We start from the raw sequence: 8,045 nt of genomic DNA on the forward strand, positions 1-8,045 counted from the left end.
ACGTAATTTTACTACGAACCCCCTAAAGACAAGACCCAGAGACACACCCAACAATAAAAATTAAAATAAAAAAGTCCCAACCATGGAGACGACAAGAGAGTAACTCACACCCTATTGGGAAATACCAACCCTTTTGCATGTTTACCTACCCAAATACCCCTTAGCCAAAAATCCCTGATTAGAACCGTCCAACAAAAAGACATCGCCCCAAAGACTCTCTGGGGTATATGGACATCCCATGGTCCTAGGACTGTGAACCAATTCCTTACATCGGATTTACAGGTAAATCACTTCCCCAGAGATTTAATACTAAAACACAAGAAACGGTCAGTTAGTTTTATGGACAACAGAAACTCGGGGCTATTTTCAATCATATAATAAATGAAACAGAAACCAGAGAAATAAAACTGGCAAATATGGTCACGTGTAATTAATTTAGCAGCAACTTGCCTGGTACAAGAAAGGGGTCAAATGATGGAATCGGCCCTTAATAAAAAGGAGAAGCAGGTAAGAGAACATCCTCAAAAGGGAAATTGGACATCGAGGACCATCGTCGACCGCAGTGTTGCATTCAACCCCAAGGTTCCCAATTTCAACCAACGCATTTAAAGGAATGATTAAAAAGATTCAGCCGGGGGCGGGGGGGTGATCTAAAGTTGGCCTACTTGTTTGGACGAAGCTCTTGGTATAAAATACCACCTTTTCTGGTAAACTTTTCCTTTTTCATGTTCATATACCTGAAGAAAGAGAGACAAGCAGTTCTCTGAAACTATATTACTTTGTCTCTCTACAGTTTTGGTTGTTTTTATGGGCGCCTTTTATTAGATGGAAAATTCTGTTTGTTACAGAAACACTTTTACCAGTCATATTATATATATATATATTATCATCACACTAAAATAAGCCAAAAACCCAAAAACAAACAAAAACATACAAAAACTCAACCTTCATAACATACAAAATAGTAAACATATGCGGCCATCACACTGAAATACAAAAAAACACGCTAAAAATACACAAAACTTCAGCAGGAGAGATCGAGAGAGGAGAGGAGACAGAAAGAGGAAGGTCAGGAGAGGCGATTGAGTAGTGGGGACGAGAGATGAGGAGAGAGAGAGAGAGAGGATGTTTTCGTAAAGGACCGGTTTCTCTCTCCACCAACTCCCTCCCCCCCCGCCCCCACCCCCCCCCCAACAACGTCCCTCTTCTACGGCCACCCCAGGGCATCCAGTGAGTTCCGACCCTGGGCTATTGGCTCTTGCTTGGCATTTGCGCCGGAATGGCCTGAAAGGCTACGTCTCTTCTCTCTCTCTACTCTCTCTTCTCTCCGCTCCCCTTCTCTCTATCTTCCCTTAGAGAGCAAAACAACCACCCAAAAAGCTCGAGGGAATATTTGGTTTTGCCGGTAGGCAATGTCAGCGGGGCAAATAAAATTTGCAATTTCAAGAACGCGCTTTCAGAGAGAGCAGAGAGACAGAGAGAGGAGGCCAAAGGTAACTTGGGACTTCGGGTATCGTATCAATCCAGGTCGTATATGAACAAGGAAGGAAAATGGTGGCTAGAAAGCAATGGTGGACTCATGTTCTTTAAAGAATACGTAAGGAAAGGGGAAAGGGGAGGGATTAAAAACTATATTACAATATATTATAGATATATCATATATATATATACCATATATTATTATATATATATATATTAATATATATTATAAAGTGGTTGTGTGTCTGTTTGGGCACGGTTCTCTGGGTTTCGTGTACGAATCTAATAAAAACACAACACGGAAAACAAAAAATAAAACTAAATAAAGAAACTTGAAAATCAAAACGTCGACCAGCGCGCACACGGAAAGGTATTCCATCAACCAAAACTATTCCTGCTAAGCCAAAAAAAAAAAAAAAAAAAAAAAAAACAAACAAAATGGAGCTCTCACGTATATCTAATGGAGATTAATATCGTCCAAACTGATGGCAAAAAAAACAAACCCTGAGCCCCAATTTCATTAACCCCCCCAAAACGAACTAAACAGGCGGGTTATACCTTATTTTCTGATAAGAGATTATAAAGAATTTCACCGGAGAAATTCAATCAGCATAAATGCGCTGCATGCGCATTCACGTCCAGATGTAATCATTTCTCAGAATATATTTGTAACTGGGACTTGCCAGTTTCAGTTTGCTTAGCTGATGAGAAGGAATTATATATAATTCTTTCCCAAAATTATATTTTCTCGTACTTTACAATACCGTTTATTTCTTTCAATTATCAAAATGAATCCATTAATATAAAAAAGATTACCCTACATAATTAACCTATGCATACAAGGGGATAAATAACTCATTTACCTATTTCACTGAAATAAGTCGGTTAGCTGAACAGATTTTATTTTTTCTAAAATAACCCATCACTCGGTTCTTTTCGTTTCTAAATTTATTTTCCTCTGCTCACCATTCTATGGACAATGATGACGGGAACAAAAATAAAAAAAAAAAATAAACTAAAATCAAATCAAGAAACAGGGAGGGGGATCCATTCATTTCCACAGCCAAGATTTCTAATCTTTTTTCCTCGCTCGCCGCTTTTCCCAAATTAAGTAAAGGCAGTGCTGTTTATTCTTGTTTTCCGTTTTGGGGATGATGCTGCATGTTTCGCCCTTCCTTTCTGCAGGCATGATCTTCTGCCTTCGGGTATGGGCATCTATCGTTCCGCTGGAATTTGAAGACAGGAGAAACAAAAGCCTGAAATGGGGGCAAATTCCGGCTGGCGTTAATAAGTATGTTCAAGGATCGTTAAGAGCTGAAGTAAGCGCATGCGTGCGCCTGTTTTGGTGGAGGGGGAGGAGGGGAGAATGTGGGATATACGCCACGGATATCAAATATTCAATATCAAACAGACAACGCAAACCAAGGCCGTTATTTAATGGAACACGGTCCAGTTGAAAAAAACAAAAAAAAAATTCAAAAAAAAAAAAATAAAAAAACCTCCAAAGCTCCACAGATCTCTCTCTACTCTGCTCTTCTCCTCTCCTCTTCTCTCTATCTTCTCTCTCTCATCTCGTGAAGTTCCTTTCTAAGGAACGGATTATATGTTTACTTCAACAACCCTCTTCTCAGATCTCATCACCCATACCCCAATACACCCCAAGCACGCACCCCCAAAAATAAAAACAGCGTAGACTGGTACATCCATCGGGATTTTTTAACAAGAAAATTTCAGCAATTCCTTGAGGCATAACCTTAACTATAATGATCAGGCTACCTGTTCGCAAATTGCACCGTGGCAACACGGGACGCGGGTTAAGCATTATACCTTTATGAAAGAAAATAATGAGAGAGAGAAGAGAGAGAGGAGAGAGAAGTAGAGATTTGAGGACGATTGGAGGGGACGGATGAGAAGGAGAGAGATTGAGAGTGATAGTCGGGCAGGGGCTAGGGAGAGCGAGAAGAGGAGGGGGGGGGGGGCAGAGAGGAGGGGGCACATTGGGGGCAATTCCCTTCAAAAAAAGAAAAGAAATACAACAGAAAGGGATAAAGTGCCCCTAATTCAAAAGTATCTCCAGCACAAGAAAACCAACAATAACAAAAAACATATGAGATGATAGAGGAGAGAGAGAGAGAGGACGACGAGATCGAGAAGAGAGAGGAGGAGCAGAGACTCTATCCTAAAATGACTTTACTTCTCAAATAACACAAACAAAAAAAAGGGAAAAAAAAAAAGTTTTATAACCGTCCAATTCCTAACACAACTGAGTCCCAGAGGTCTCTGTATGGGTAATCTGTTTTCATAAATGAAAATTCTCATTTTACAATTCCAAGAACAGGAGGGAGGGGAACAATAGCCAGCCAGAGAAAATTCAATTAAAAGGCTTGTGGTGCCATCTAGCGAGAAGACATTTGGTTAGGTCTTCTAGTAACTCCGAAATGAAGAAGGAATTCAGCCAGGTTTCCTTACTAAGTAAATGTGAAATCAGAATTCAGTCAAAGAAAGATACAATTCGGCTATTCTTTGTTTACCTAAAGGAACGGGGCGTATTCAAATTAGATCCTACAGGTAATAAGAAACAAAAAAATATTAGTTGGTTTCTTAAAGGAGGTTGAATTCAATCAGCTTTCGGGCTTACTTTCATAATAAAAGAGAAATTTAATCCGGTCTTCGGGAGATTGAATACGGCCCAGCTTTGGAGTTACTTGAAGTTGTTAAGACGAATTCCACTGTCTTAAAGCGAACTTCAACGAAGTAACGAATACGTACACAGCATCAGCACTAACTCGCAGGAAAGGAAAGCCTTCTATCGTGTTTTATATTTCTAACAAATAAGAAGGAATCCACACAGACTTTGGAGTTAGTATATGAAGGAGCTGTAATATTCTGGTGGCACATTACATAGGACTGGAGAATTCCGTCAAATTTGAGGAATGGGAATTCCGTCAAATTTGCGGACTATCTTGGAATGAACGAAAGAATTCCTAAGGCTTTTATGGCTGCCTAACAAACAAGAGAGGTTCGACAGAGAGACTAGGGGAAAAATTAAGAGAGATATTGGAATTGCTTTACAGGTAAAAATAATTCTGCTAGATGTAACGCTGCATCATAATTTGAAATATTTTCCTGGAATAGATCTGAAAATACATCAATAACTAATATTAAGAAGAGCCGCTATCCAGACTATTGTGAAAAACAATTGTCTCATGAAAGCAATAATATGCCAAACAATATGACTAGTAGCAAAATCACATTAAAACAATAAAAGGAAATAACGTTACCTACCGGCTAATGGCATGAATCAACGAAGTATAAATAGAAATAGATAAATAAAACCATGTATGTATGTATGTATGTATGTATGTATGTATGTATGTATGTATATATATATATACATACATACACACACACACACACACACACATATATATATATATATATATAGATAGATATATATATATATATATGTATGTATGTATGTATATATTATGTATTTATGTAGTTGTCACTTTTCGGCAAACCCTTATTTCCTTACCTTTGACAACATGAAAGACTGAATCTGACAAGGTAAACATAACACCATTGAATGTTAATTATTTGTTGATTGAGGAAAATAATGTCGATGGATGACAAATGTTGTATAGTAGAATTTTACCGTTCAGTTCAATAATATCCAAAGATTACTTTGTGATGTGCAAAATATAAACGAGCTCTATATTATTATCATTATTTATTCAATAAAGTGAGAATACTGGTTGAGAATGAGAAATGATATTGCTTTATGCTGGATGACAGATCTCTGATACTGAACACCATAATTTACATAGGTTCTTGATGATAACTTGAAAGACCCTAATCCTAATAATTTTTATATATATAGTAAGTGATATATATATATATAGAGATATATATATATATATATATATCTCCAACATATATCTATATATATATATATATATATATATATATATATATATATATATATATATATATATCCTCCAACATATAATCATATCTCTACCTTCGATAAAGTTATATTTCTTTCAAAGTTCCAATGGGCTTATCGCAATTTCATTTTCAACCGTGCAATTTAACTCATAAAAAAATTGATACATCCAGAACAAAATATACATAAATGCCGACATTTTTTATGCGATATTTAATATTTTCCATACAAAGGATCTTTTGAAATCGGATCTACAGCATTACTGGAATGCCAACGCCCCATTTCACTTGTAATTCAATTCCTAATTACATAACATCATCAAAGGAAACATAAAAAGCACTAACGGGCTTCGTCGATTGGGGAAAATGTTCCGGGTTAATGAAATGTTAATTTTCATCTCCAAGATACGTGTATGTTTATGGGTAGCAAATTAGGCAGCCTTCCTACCCTTATGAATATAGATGTGCCCTTTTTTTAATATATGTTATGGGCGCGTGCTCCCTTGCACACACAATATATATATATATATATATATATATATTATATATATATATATATATATATATTATACACACATATACATATTGGAGGATGGAGACACGTTCTGTCTTTTATCCATTTATTTAACGCTAAGATTTCGTATCTATCAGCTTGATACATTTTCCAGGCTGAAATTACGATTATACATCAATTACATATATGTAGTAAAAGACATAAACATTGTTTACCATAATTAAAAACCTTTTCAATAAATTAAGAATAAAAATAGAATAAAAACAAAAACACAGAATTACAGTAGATGGGCTAAGAGCGAATACAGAAAAAATCCACTTGGAATAATTTCAGGACTATTTAAATTCCCATTCATTCAACTTAAAAAGAGTGAAGAATTCAAACAAGAGACCAGGAATCTAAGCGAAGGGTCTTTGGGTCACTGAATAAACAACTAAGGAACTATACACTTAATAAAAACGGCACTTACAACCCTCGCCAACGACAACAATGGACCCTGTCCTTTCTACCGCCAACCCTCAAATCACGTCGAGACCCACAGAAAACTTTCAACGAGCCAATAACAACGCCAATACATAGGCGGTTCCGTATACCAACGTCAGTTGGCGTTCACCCCTCTTTCATTTTACGCCTCGACATTCCTATGACATTCCTTTTGTATCACTCCCAATCTCTCTCTCTCTCTCTCTCTCTCTCTCTCTCTCTCTCTCTCTCTCTCTCTCTCTCTCTCTCTCTCTCTCTCTCTCAGTTCAGTTTTTCATGAATGCTTGTTTTGGAAAAACACCTTGACTTAAGATCTCTCTCTCTCTCTCTCTCTCTCTCTCTCTCTCTCTCTCCTCTCTCTCTCTCTCTCTCTCCAGTTTTTTTCACGACTGTTGTTTTGAAAAAAAACAAAAAAAAAAGTTTAATATGATCTCTCCTCTCTCTCTCTCTCTCTCTCTCTCTCTCTCTCTCTCTCTCTCTCTGCCAATTACCTTGACATAGTTCGGCTCTTTGAGGCCTTAACGGCCATAGACAAATCCCTGGAGTTCTTTCCTTCACGGGATGTAATAAGATCATATGGGAGACGTTGCTTTCTCTGAGAGACAGAAAAAAGCAGCGGGTAAAAGGGTTTTCTTTTTGCACTCTATTATCACTGCTATTATTAACATTTGCCATAAGCAATGTATTTAGACTATTGCTGCTTCAAATCCTACTCGAGCGATGTCGGTCTTCAACTTAAAAAAAGAAGAAGTTGAAAATATACATATAAACACATTTCTATACAGTATATATATATATATATATATATATATATATATATATATATTATAAATTTAAATATTTATGTATATTATATGTATATATACATAGATATATAAAATACAAGTCGAAAATATGCATATAAACACATTTCTATATATATATATATATACATATATAGATTATATATATATATATATATATAATATATATATATGATATATATAAATTTAAATATTTATGTGTATATATATACATATATATATACATACGCGCAGACATATACATATATCCATATACACCCAGAAATACATATGCGCTACAATGTTTCTACGCTACGCATCACACATCATTTCCCTAAATAGCTGACAAAAGATGCACCGGTATCATCCAACGAAACAGGAGACGCAGGGCCCATTATTCAAAGCGTTGCAATCCCCCGGGATTTACGAAGACACGGCGAACGATCATTTTTCAAAAAAAAAAAAAATTATATATCTGAAGTGCTTTTTACGATCCCGCCATGAATAATTGGACACAAACACAGAGAATATGCCATAATTATACTTGAAATTTTTTTTATATATATGTGAGTTTCTATATAACGTGAGCCTACGTAAATGACATCAGATTACAATGATGGAATTCATTTTCATAAACCATTCACGAAAAGTCTGGGAAATACGAAACTAAAAATACTTTCAACTGTCATAGCTTTAATATTAACTTGGTTGTTATTTAGTTAATGAATAAGGTCAGTTGTAATAATAATATGTAGGTGATGCCTGTAAATATTCATTATTATATTTTGTTTATTATTATTACTATTATTATATTATTATTATTATTATTATTATTATTATTA

Source organism: Macrobrachium nipponense, chromosome 7 (assembly GCF_015104395.2).
Source record: "Macrobrachium nipponense isolate FS-2020 chromosome 7, ASM1510439v2, whole genome shotgun sequence".
NCBI classification, from domain to species: Eukaryota; Metazoa; Arthropoda; class Malacostraca; order Decapoda; family Palaemonidae; genus Macrobrachium; species Macrobrachium nipponense.